Source organism: Neopelma chrysocephalum, unplaced genomic scaffold (genome assembly GCF_003984885.1).
Source record: "Neopelma chrysocephalum unplaced genomic scaffold, ASM398488v2 Primary Assembly neopelma1_23, whole genome shotgun sequence".
NCBI classification, from domain to species: domain Eukaryota; kingdom Metazoa; phylum Chordata; class Aves; order Passeriformes; family Pipridae; genus Neopelma; species Neopelma chrysocephalum.
In genome coordinates this window covers 25,856,727-25,869,239 of record NW_020897691.1, presented here as the reverse complement: position 1 = coordinate 25,869,239, position 12,513 = coordinate 25,856,727, and the positions used below count along the sequence as shown (strand labels likewise).

The window sequence follows — 12,513 nt, the reverse complement described above, 5'->3', positions numbered from 1 at the left end:
GCCACATCTTCATGTCTTTTGCATACCTCCAGGGTTGGTGACTCAACCCCCTCCCTCGATAGTCTGTTCCAATGCTTGACAACTTGCTTGGTGACAAAATTTTTCATAATATCCAATTTAAACCTCCCCTGGTGCAACCTGGGGCCTTTTCCTCTCATCCTGTCACTTGTTACCTGGGAGAAGAGGCCCACCTTGCTATAACCTCCTTTCAGGTAGTTGTAGAGAGCTCTGAGCCTCCTTTTCTCCAGGCTTAAATCCCCAGCTCCCTCAGCCACTTTGCATAAGACTTATGCTTCAGGACTCCATTCATGCTGATTGATGGCAGGCTGGGAGTAGAAGGCTATAAGAAACAGAATTTACTGCTGTAGAAGAATTTCATAAGAACTGGATTAATCCCTAGATTTTAGATTGGCTTTAAGAACACATTTGAAGAGAGAATATTTAAAAAAATAATCAAAGAAGCATTTTCACTTAATTGGGGAAGCTTGGAGAAGAGGAGACTGAGGGGAGACCTCATTGCAGTCTCCAGTATCCTCATGAGGGGAAGCAGAGGGGCAAGTACTGATCTCTTTACTCTTGTGACCAGTGGCAGGACTCGAGGAAACAGCTGAGTTGGATATGAGGAAAAAGTGCTTCATCCAGAGGGTGGTCAAGCACTGGAACAGTCTCCCCAGGGAAGTGGTCACAGCACCAAGCCTGTCTGAGCTGAAGAAGTGTTTGGACAACACGCTCAGGTACATGGTGTGATTCTTGGGGTGGTCCTATGCAGGGCCAGGAGTTGGACTCAATGATTCTTATGGGTCCCTTCCAACTCAGGATATTCTATGATTCTATAATTCAGCATTTGTAGAACTTATTCTGTATGTTAAAGTACTCGATGACATGGTGCAAAGCATGGTTTTCTTTTTAATTTTGTGTAGAGAAAGAACACAATGTTTACTGAGCAGTTGAATATTAAATGTAAAATGTGAAGTGATTCCTATGAATAAGACTGTGTCTAAGGGCTAGCTTCAATGTTTCAGCAAGGCGGACTATTTAGGGAAAAAAGTCTTATATAATTTACTTATTCTGTTAATATGTTTATTTTCTATTTGTGTAAGCAAATCAGTTTTGAATGTGTGGTATATTCAGTAATGTAGCACTTGTGTAATCATTTGATGATCATTTGATTCTAAGTCCACAAATTGAATCTGCAGCTGACAGAGACAGCTTTTGAATAAACTATTGCTGCTGCCTATATGTCATAGCAATATTTTATAATAAATAATGTTTTCTATGCAGATTTATGATATATTATTCTTTTTTCGTTTCCGCTGTAGTTTTCTACAGGTAAGCTTTTCAGAAGGTCACAAGTGGGCTGTGAACTACAAGGAAGTATTCAAAAAGCAAAATTGCAAGGCTTTATAATTAGAAAGATCCTTACAGCGAAAGACTTGTAAATCTTTGATAGTAACTTTGTTAACAAAGCAATTGCTAAAAAAAGCAATTTCTGAATTGATAGGCTTGTTTTTTATACACACAACACACATCCTGTATTTGGTTGCTATATAAAGCCTACCATGATTTAAAGGAGGAACTACTGAATTTGGGCATTTAACATATTTTAAATCTGCATTTTATGTACAAGTCAAAACCCCAAGCAGACTGGACTGCTGAAATAAAGAGTGGAAAATGCAAAAAATTTGTCCCAAAATAATGACAGGATGATCCCTATGAGCACATTAGGGAAGTGAACAATATGACCTGTGTATTCTTGTCTGAAATGGTTTTCCCTCTTTTCCCATCAACAAAGACTGTTAGGCGGTAAAGCCCTGTAGATTCACAGGCAACAAAGATGTGAATTCATCAGTTAAAAGCTTGTCTGAAAATATTAAAACCCACTTCTTTATAAGGTTGAAGTATGCGGAGAATAAAGCAGAAACGAGGAAGGAACAGCTGCCTAGGGAAACAGTTATAACTTAATTACGTGGTGATTAGTTAATAGGAATTTGAAGAGGGTGTCGTAGGGTCAGAAATAAAGAGCCATGACGTAGTTAAGAGGTGGAATTTGGGAGGTTCTAATGCTCAAATGCTTAAAGGTGAACCTTTTTGTAATTGCAGGTTCAGACCCAAAGGGTAAAAGTGTCAAAAACTTTTAAGTAATTTGGGAACTCCATTATGAATGAAGAAATGCAGGGAGCTTCTGAGAGAGGTTCTGAATCAGTTTTCAAAATTTTGCCCTGAGCTTTTTTAGGCATTAATTGTTCCGTAAAAAGGAAATGGATATTCAACCTTTAAAAGTGTTTTAAATTCTAGTGGTGATAATCTGATGATGTAATTTTTATAGCTATATTCCTGGAACGTTACTGTATTGTGATATTGACTAAAAGTAGGTTCTAGTACGCTGGGATCTGGTTATGACTTTGCAGGTAAGAAACATGAGCCAGTACTTTTTAGCTCAGAACAGCAGCTCCTTCTTACCCCTTTCGTGAGTCAGTAGAGTAAACAAGTATTTGTCATTTTCCCATAACTAACATTGGTCCTCAGGAATTGGCACTTGGTGGATGTAATCTACTTACATTATCCATGAAATTAAGGTTCTTAACAGCTGAACTGTAATACAACCACATGTTCAAAAGAAAAGGATAAGAATAAAGATGTAGAAGAATAAAGGTGTTGTGAATAACATATACCCATTGCAGCCTATACAAATCTAAACCTATAAATCCTTCCCCAAAACACAGGTTGAGTTCCTGTCTGCCCTTCCTTTGTCTTGTTCTCACTGCCCCTATTCTTTCTAAAGCCATAGGTTTCTGTGATAACAGTTTCAATGAGCTACACGAAGCTGATGTGGGGCATATGGTTAATCAGTGGTGAATCAGGGATGCAAATGGTGTACAGCACTCATTGTGAAGGAATGGGAACAGATAAATGTAGCCTGCGCTTCAGAAGATCAGAACAGGATTGGATTAATCAGCATAGTGTGTATTAGGAGGAGGCCAGGGCAAGCCCAATTCAATTGAATTTCAGCATGTCTCAGCTCTCCAAGCCAGAGTGTCTGTAATTAAATTAAAAAATCAGTGTTAATGCTCAGCTGGGTCACACAGCTCAAAACAGAAGATAATCAGGAAGTGCTGGAAAATTGAATGTTTCATAGAAATATTCTGTGGGCTGGACTGCACTTCATCAATGTTCTTCAGTAATGCTTTTTCAGAACTAGAACTACATGGGTGTAATGCAATTAGAACTATTTGTCACTATGCTTATTCGTGAGTGTAACACGAATAGAACGGGGAAGAAGTAGGATGCTGCATCATGCATGAATTGCAGTATCATGCATGGATTGCAAGTTTCCAAGCTAGAAAAAAATGGCACATCGGTATCTCATCTTTTGGCCATCTCTCAGAGCTTTCAGGACTTGAGGCTTTTAAAGTGACATGAGTGTCCTAGCAGTTACAAAAGCAGTTTAGGTGACACCATGGAATTGCATGATCTATATCATACCTCAGATGGAAAGAAAATTAGAATCTTCTTACAGATGCTGATCCGCTGTGAGCAGGATCACATTGGATATTTATGGCACCAGGGGATGATGATGATGTCATTAACATCTGTTAATGATTAATGACCAGTTGGAGCAAGTCCAGAGGAGGGCCACAAAGATGATCAGAGGGCTGGAGCACCTCTCCTATGAAGACAGGCTGAGAGAGCTGGGATTGTTCAACCAGGAGAAGAGAAAGTTCCAGGCAGACTTTACAGCACATTCCAGTACCTAAAGGGGGCCTACAAGAGAGCTGGACAGGGACTTTTTACAAGGTCATGTAGTGATAGGACAAGGCGAAATGGCTTTCAACTGACAGAGGGTAGGTTTAGATTGGATATAAGGAAGAAATTATTCACTGAGGGTGGGTGAGGCACCCTCGGGTTGTTCAGAGAAGTTGTAGAAGTTGTAGATGCCCCTCCCTGGAAGTGTTCAAGGCTAGGTTGGATGGGGCTTTGAGCAACCTGATCTACTAGAATGTGTCCTTGTCCATGGCAGGGAGGTTGTAACTAGAAGATCTTTAAGGAACACTCTTTAATCATATTTCTGCAACTATTTCGGTATAAGTGAGAATATTTCACCAAGAAAGGTTCTACGATCAAGGGAGTCTTCTTCGGTAAAACCTGTGACCTGGAGAATCAATAATTCCTTCCAGGCTAATTTAGGGATTATTTAGGAATCTGTACCACTAGTCCCAAAGCAAGGGGCATCTTGGTTTAACACATCTAGGTTTGTCATCTTAAGGTTCTACCCTGGCTCCATATACTGTGCACACACAAACTTCTTGTAAAATGGGTAATTTTTTTTCTTTCTCAGATGGAGATTTTTCATGTGAAAAATCTAAACACAGCTTCCAGTCAATCTCAAGTGCTGGGGGTGTTCATGGTTGCAATTTGCAGCAGGATCCTTCAAAGATCCTGAATAAAACATTGCAACATATGGAAATTTGCCACTAAGAACAACAACAAAAATACTAACATGATCTATCCTGTTTTTTGACAGTACAGAAATTAGATTTCAAATTATGTAGTAAGCATTTTATTTTTAGAGCTTTCTCTTCTGAATTTAGCTTTCGAGGACTACAGCAGAGATGTTGTGAGTGCCCTCTGTTCTGACCCATTCTTTCACCCACTCAGCAACTCAGTTGTGAAAAATTGCCAAAGGCTTGTGTTGAACCTTTTCTCAAACTTGCAGCTATTTGAAAGGCAGAGGCGTCAGAGTTGGCTGGAATCCAGAACACTCTTGGTTGGGATGTGCCTCACTTATGACCACACCCTGGAATGTCAAGGCAGCCTGAGAAGCCTCATGCATGTGTACCAGGGCAATGCAGGCACGTTTCCATTGGAGTCAACTGGCATAAGTGTCTGAGGCTGAGTGGCTTATGAACCACTCAGAGTACTGTGTACTTCTCTGTTCGGTGGTGGCTGTGCTAGTTGGCTATACTGAATGACCGTAGAGCAGTCTGTGACTTCTGTGAGGACTGCAGCAAGCCTTCTTGTTTCTTGATGGTGTCTTACAGATGCTCTAGGATAACAAAAACTGAAGAGTAAATGGGAAGTCTAAATGAGAAGCCTAAACGAAGCACCTGTGAAGTGATCATTTTGACCTCTGGACAGGTGATGGTTGATCCTTTCTATAGCGGAAGAAAAACAGTGTAATGTGAAAGGAAAAGGAGAATCTTGTTCTGTAAAATCTTGTCCTCCAGCTGAACCTGGAGGATGTGATCATCTGCCAAATCTGCCAGAAACTGCAAGTGTATCTGACTAGTTAACTCCCACAGACCTTACATATTTCCTACAAATTAAACAGTTCTCATAACCAGATGATTTTTTTACCTTCCCTTTTGATTTCATTCTCATGTCATGTTTTTTCATTGCTTGCATAGGTATCTTTGTCAGTTTGATTCTTCCTTGCTTCGTAGTATGTTTGCATTTATTATCTTAATTTTTTTGGCATTTGCATTGGTTAAATTACATTCTGTCTCTGGCATTCCAAGCTGTTTGCACATAGTTACGTGATCTGGTTCATCTTTCTGCATGCTCCTCTACCTCTTTATTCACTTTGGGTGGTCTCAATGTTTGCAGCTCTATTGGCCACTATTTCAAATGTCAAGCTCAGTTCATGTTGTACAGAACTCTTTCCTTTTAATATTTGCTCTGCTAATTCTAGGGCACAGTTTTAGTAAAAAATAAGTTATCCTTTTACTTTGTCAAGTATCTGGCTTAATGTGGTGTTGCTGCACTTTTTCATTGCTGTGAACAAGTAATAATTACTTTATTCACATTTTAGTCCCATAACGAACTTCAACTCATGTATAAATATATATATATACACCCACTAATCCAGTTATCTAACCTATTTACTTTACCCATGGTTTTCTAGGAAGTACTTTTTCTGCAGAATCAAAGCCCTTGAGGCTTTCACAAGAAAGTGAAAGAGATTAGTACCTGCCTTCAGAATTGACACATTATGACAGTATCTCACACAACTGGAAACTGGTTACACTTCAGGCCTGCTCTGATTGGCAGTAACTTCACTAACTTGGATAGTCCAACTGTTCCATGGTTTCTGTTGTATTTTAAGGTTGCCACTTGCTCCATACTTACATTGACATTGCTGCCATATTTCCTCTAGGAGGAACAAGCATTGAATTGTGACCTTTAAACAGAACTGTGAGAAAAGATGAATCGTAAATAAACATTTGTTTAAAAGTTTTGTATATATTTTCTATGAATTTTAGTGAATGCCTTCAAATATGTGTGGATAATTTTAGTTTTGTTTTTGCTTGTTGGTTTAACTGTCTAAATAAATCTATTTGAAGTAATTTGGTATCACATCGCTAGCCTTCTACTGAAAAGTTAATTAGCTGGTAACATTGTATTTCACTCTTTTCCCTACACTCTGAACTGAAAACTGTGGTGAACTGCTGACAGCTTCCTGCTGCTCAACATTTTCAATTTAATCTCCCTCTCCCCATCTCTTCGTCCTGCTTTTCTTACACAGAACTGATAGTTTTGCAGTAATTTCTTAAAAGAAAAAAAAAGTAACCTGTACTGCATCTGTTGTCACTTGGTAGTCTGATGAGTTTTACTGACCCTTACTTTCTTTTCTCCTCAGCAATGCGTTCAGAAATTGGGCTAAAGGTTTAGACATACCAAACTGACTGATACCTACAAATGCTCTGTGATTAGCTGAGAAGATTCTAAAGCCGTAAATGTAATTTTTACACTAACTGGAAAAACTTGACTATATATTTTTTGTCTTCTTGACTTTGAACTTCTTGTTGAAATAATCTCTTAGTTGTTTACGCTGTCTCTATTTGCGTGACAGATCCAACAGTTTTTAACAAGGTGCCAAATCATTGTGGTTATGCATTAATTTTAGTTTAATTGTGTGTAATTTAGAAGTGCTTGATTCTGAACATTATGCTGGCTTTGTGTAAGTCAGGAGGATATTCATTAAAATAAACTGATATTTATCTCTTTAATTAACAATGACTATATCCAAGCTAAAGCAAAGTAAGTAAAATATTAATATCGTAAGGTGATATAGCAATAATGAAAGTGAGGACCTCGAGGGGCAAAAAAAATTACTGCAAGTCATTTGTGAATAAATTGCAACCTATAATACATGCTAATAATAGTTTACATCTCCCCTAAAATTAAAATGTTACCTAGTATCAGTCAGTGTTGACATCTGTCGCGATCACACGAGTCAACTGAAGTCATGTTTTAAAATACATGGGCAATTGCAGGGTAGTTCAAATATGTTAAAACACAGATGTACAGACTTCACGAATGGAGGGTACTGAAAATTCACAACCCACTAGATAAGCTAGCATGCTATCAGCAGTGCATTCATTAATAGGTCTTTAACTGGGGCGCTATTTATCATTCCTCATGTGCTAGGAATATTCTGATTTTTCTAAGGTCTAGTAGCCGACTGTTCCACAAGGTTTCTTAGGAACCCAGTCTAATTGGAAAAACTGAATGGAGATGGTTTTCTGCAAAATAGCAAGACAGGCATGTACTGATTCCTGGATGCAATATGAAATAAGATCAACTTTGCCGTATTTCAGAGGACTTGGTAATATGGAAGAGCTATTTATATTTGAAATGTAAGGCAACAGTATGGAATGTAAGTGTCTGAGTTGAGGGAGGCAGACCTTTTAAGGGTCACAAGTTTTGTGCTCTATGTGAAGTCCCCTATGTGAACAACACCTGGACATTTTGTAAGCAAGTAGAAGCAAGGAGGTAGCAGCTATTCTGCTCTATTTAACTTTACGTACTACAAAGGAGTTGTTTGGCTTTAACCCCCAATGCTGTACACAGATGGTTCATGGTGAAAGAAAAAAGGGATTTACTATGCAAGTCATGTAGCTTAAGATACAATTCCATAAATGTGGCCTACAGTATTTCAGCATGTCTTTCTCTTAGCATCTCACTATCCATGGGTTACTTGGCTCCCAGCCAATTCTTCCTATTTGTAGTATCCTTAGTTTTGGTGTTACAGCACAGAGAGTGGTTATTATAATGCAAGTGATAAAGGAGTTGATTAAAAGTACATAAGAAACTGTTTGTGAGGGATAATTTACATAACAGTAATGATATTAAGCCTTCATATTGACATTCCTGTTGTTTTATACAAGTGAAATATTAATTTATGTCTTGGAACTGCTGCTCTTCTGTGTACTTTGTAAAAAGCCAAGTAGCAGTGTGGATGCTTACAGGTTCTACTGATGCCCCCATGTGGATGTCTGGATAGATCATTCTAGTCTGCTGAAGACATAACTGAGGTTTACTATTAATTTAATAATAATTTATTTCTGTGTCGTCCATTAGTGGGCAAAAAAGTGTGACTATGTGGGATACCAAAAGTATTTTTGAACTATGTTTTCCATTCTCTAAGAAATAGTCCTTGACTATCCCTTTTTTGTATCAAGCATTTGAAACTATCGTTGACATATTGGAAATAGCATCGCACTAACCAGTTTACTTATTTTTGTGGGATTCTTGAGACCCAAGAATGTTTTTGTTCCATTAATATCCTAATAGCTGTGATATAACAATGGCCTAATTAGTTTACTAACATAGAATAACCTAAACATCATACGCTGTTTTTTCTCCCCTTGTGGATGAATATAATGATATTGTAACTGACAGTCAACCTGTACCCCTGAATCACCGAAAATTAATATTAAGATGCTGGAATTGTCTTTAAATGTGACAGCTTGGATACTGTGACCTTACTAGTTACAGCAAGAGAGACCTTAGGAGGGGGTGATTTGTCTTGCGTCTTGGCTGGGTAGGTTAACTTGTACAAGGCCTTTAGTTTAAAAGACGTCCTAATAGTGACCCATGTTTTCAGTGTTCCTTAGATCATAGTCATCAAAGGAGATTTTTGGAATGTAATTACAGATCTGATGAGCATAATGATAGCATAGGGCCCCAGCTGTTCCTCTTGGCAATACAAACACTCCTACCTTGTGGCTGAGGAGCTCAGGGAACCCAAATTCTAGTTCTTCTTCGAAAGACCCCTTGTATGGACTTTACTAAAAACATGAGAAAGAGTCTCCTGCCGGTAGAGAGGCCTGGCACACACGACACCTCAATTCCCAGACAAGTGCCTTGGCCACTAAATTAAAACTATGCTGCCAGGCTTGATGAACAGGTATCAGGGTTAAGTTTGTGGCTTTAACATTTACTTTTTGGTCCTAGGTCCTTAAGTTCTGCTAAGGTGGGCACTTAATGTTATTTTTGTACGTCTGTCATGCACTGAGATTTTCAAATACAAGTACGCAATGTAGATACCTAAGTACTATACAGAGTTAGACTCTTGCGTTATTTGTGTTTGAAAAAATTGGTCCTAGGTCTCTTGACAGCAGAGCATGCTGATTCCTGCTGCTTTGAGTTTGCACATTTTATAGAACAAGAAGTATTTTTTAGATCGGGGGGAAAGTGCTGCTCAGACTTCTTAGTTGTGGAGCAAGTAGATTTGCTTTCATATCTAAGATGTGTATTACTTAAGCTTTCTTTGAAATACCTACTTAATTTTGTTCCTGATACTATTTGATTTTACAGTAATTGGACTTATATACACAGGGAAATTACAGTTGTTAGAACCTGCTAATTAACTTGATTAACTGAGCATGTAGTGCAGATATGGACATTGTTTGGTCTCATGACAACTGGTCACTGCCTATATTAAGTGTATGTCCAAGCTGGAGATTTTGCCTCTGATCAAATGAAGCAATATATTGCTAGTTCAGCTAGATGATGTGAGTGTAAATAGTAGCCAGATCGCTCCAGCATTGCTTGTGCTTATACCTCAACACCAAGTGTCTCTCACTGTTTTATTCAAAATTTCAGGTGTAAAGAACCAGCAATCCTAGTGCTTGAAAATTAAGATATTTCCTTACATTATCATTCTTGTTTCATGTTTGGTTTTTATTAGGAAACTGAGTTTATCTGGCACACTGGGCCCTGGAGTGTTTAGTCATGCCTTTCCTTTGCAGGAAATGACAGATAACATGTCTTTTACTCTGCTTTTACACATTCAGTCTTTCAGAAGCATCTAGCAACCTTTATAAAATTTGTTTCATGACTTGTGGTTGATAACTGGTCAATACTCTGATCTGCATTGTGTGAGCTTGCTTCAGAATTCACATTAGTTCTGTGCATTTTGGATTTCAGTACTAGGTTGCTGGGCTATATCTCAAAATGTTCTCAAAATGTTCAGTTTCTTACTTTCAAAAGAAGCTCCTTTTTATTCTTGGTAAAATCTAAAAAATAAAATCAAAGAAAGCAAGCTAGAATAAATGCATGAAGATCCACATGCTTTTTTTACACATTTTAAATGGCCTAGTTGTTAGCTGCTGCGACCCAGGTTCGATTCCCAGTCCCCCGGGCAGATGGAGCTCGTTAGCCCTGTGAGGCCATCCATCTATGAGAAGGTCACTCTAAACAAACCTACGTCCTGAGGACCTCACTGCCATTGTCCAAGCTTGCTTGGCCCCGGCAGATGAACCTTAGGATTAAAGGGTGGGCTCAGTTCAGCGCATGCTGTGTCTCACCTAAAAAATCCATTGCGCAGGCTTGAAAGGTAAAAGACCTTTCCCAAAATCTTCGTTCGCGAAGACTGGCCATTATTATTATATTAAATTAGATTGTGCTCATAAAATGATTATTTTCAATAAAATGCTTTACTTTCTGTCTATACTGAAAGCAGTCAGATTGCATGGCATAAAAGGCTTTAAATAGTCTAGTTATTTCACCTGTAGATGTATATAACCCAGGATCTTTTTTATTCACAGGATATGAACACTAGTAATGCGAATGGACAAATGTATCTAAAATAATTATGAATCTTTGGCTAAACAGCCAGTATCTGCTTCCATTTGTAGTACTGATTTTCACTAGAAAATGGGTTTACACAAACTAAAGTGCTAAAATAGCTTAGAAACAGATTTTGTCACTTCAGTTTTAAAGGACAGTTATCACCTTGCTCAGTTTAGGCTAAAAAAACCCTAGCTGTTTTTTAGTAGAAAAGCTCAGACAAACTGGAGAATGCAAGCAAATAAAACCAGCAGTAAAGCCTCATATATCCAGCTTTTATTTTCCCGTGTGCATATTGTTTGGGGTTTTTTTCTTCTAGGAAGAAAATTAAAACACTTTATTAATCAATCACCTTTTAAACAACTTTTATTCAAATCTTATAAATCTACTTCCCATTTTTTGTTTCCCCTTTCTTTTTTTAGCTCCCTCTTTCTTTTTGTTGTAGTTCTGTAATATATTTTGGAAAAAGTCATGACTTATTTGTGCATAAGGAGTGAAAATTTCTGTGCATAAGTAAAGAAGTTACTGGTGCACACTTCTGAAAACAAGTTACATCTCTAAATTTACTAATTAATACATACATGGGATACAGAGGTTATGTAGGCATTCCACAAATAAGTACATCTGGTGCCTGAGATCTTGTGTTTCTTTAGAGCATCATATAGGACTTTAACTAAGATGGTACACCTAGAGAGAGCAGGACAGCTGGGAATTCAGGACATCAGGTGTTCTGTGACCTGAGAATATGTTTGGTTCACTGTATAGTGATAGGGAAGCTGTTCCAGACATAAAAGACCTGGCACCAACCTCATTTTACATGAGTTTTACATTGATAAAATCCATGAACTTCTGTAGACTCACATCTGATTTATTGCAGTGTGCCAGTAGACATTGAGGATGGAACAAATTTAAAAGTGAGTTCAACTGGGCCAAGCAAAAGCTGGCAGACCAAATCTAGGCCAAGTCATAGAGCAGTGTCTTGAAAACAAACTACAAAAACTCAGGTTCCTTCTCTCTCTCTTTGATGTCTGCTCTGTGCTTTTGTGAGTAGCTAACGAGCTCTGTGTAATGCTGCCAATATTGAATGTTGCTGATTTTGCACAGAATTACAATATATGACCCACTGAAAGTATCAGACTGAAGGAGAAATAATAGCAAAGAGGATAAAGCAGCTCAGGCATTCATCTTTATGCCGTATTGCTGGGTGTTCACCTTACATTTGACCTTGGCATAATAGTTGAAATAATTAATGTATATGGCAGATACTGTAAAGGATGAAGACATTCAAAAGGGATTTTTTTCTCTGTGATTTAAAGTACGCAGTCACAGCATTCCCTGAATCTGGGTAGCAGGTATCCTCGCTTCCCTTACAATTATATTTATCATTATTTCTAAGGTTGCAAGTTTTAGTTCATATTTTCTAGTTATTGGTTGATTATTTCAAGTTAGTTTAGAGCTAAAGAAAAGCCCAGGTGATTTCAAAAAATAACTTTCACATTAATAAAATGTGAAGAAAGGACATTTGCAGGCTGAAGCAAGTTCAGCGTGGAGTGCCTAGGGAGGCCGGGATCTGAAGCTCTCGCCTGGGAAAAGGGTGAGCTGAGTGAGGGCTGGGTCAGCCCTGGAGAAGGGGCGGCTTCAGGAGGACTGAGCAACAGC

General features: G+C 38.3%; 1 protein-coding gene across 2 annotated transcripts in view; it reads left to right on the top strand.

The window, feature by feature from the left end:
* Positions 1-12,513, top strand: part of TMEM200A (transmembrane protein 200A) — a 54,818-nt gene that overhangs the window by 27,893 nt on the left and 14,412 nt on the right. The window contains exon 1 of one of the 2 annotated variants that reach the window (XM_027691231.1): positions 692-734. The exons of the other annotated variant lie outside the window; for it this stretch is intronic. The gene's annotated coding sequence lies outside the window, so the exon portion shown is untranslated. Of the gene's footprint in view, positions 1-691; positions 735-12,513 lie in introns of those variants that run through there. 2 annotated transcript variants of the gene reach the window in all.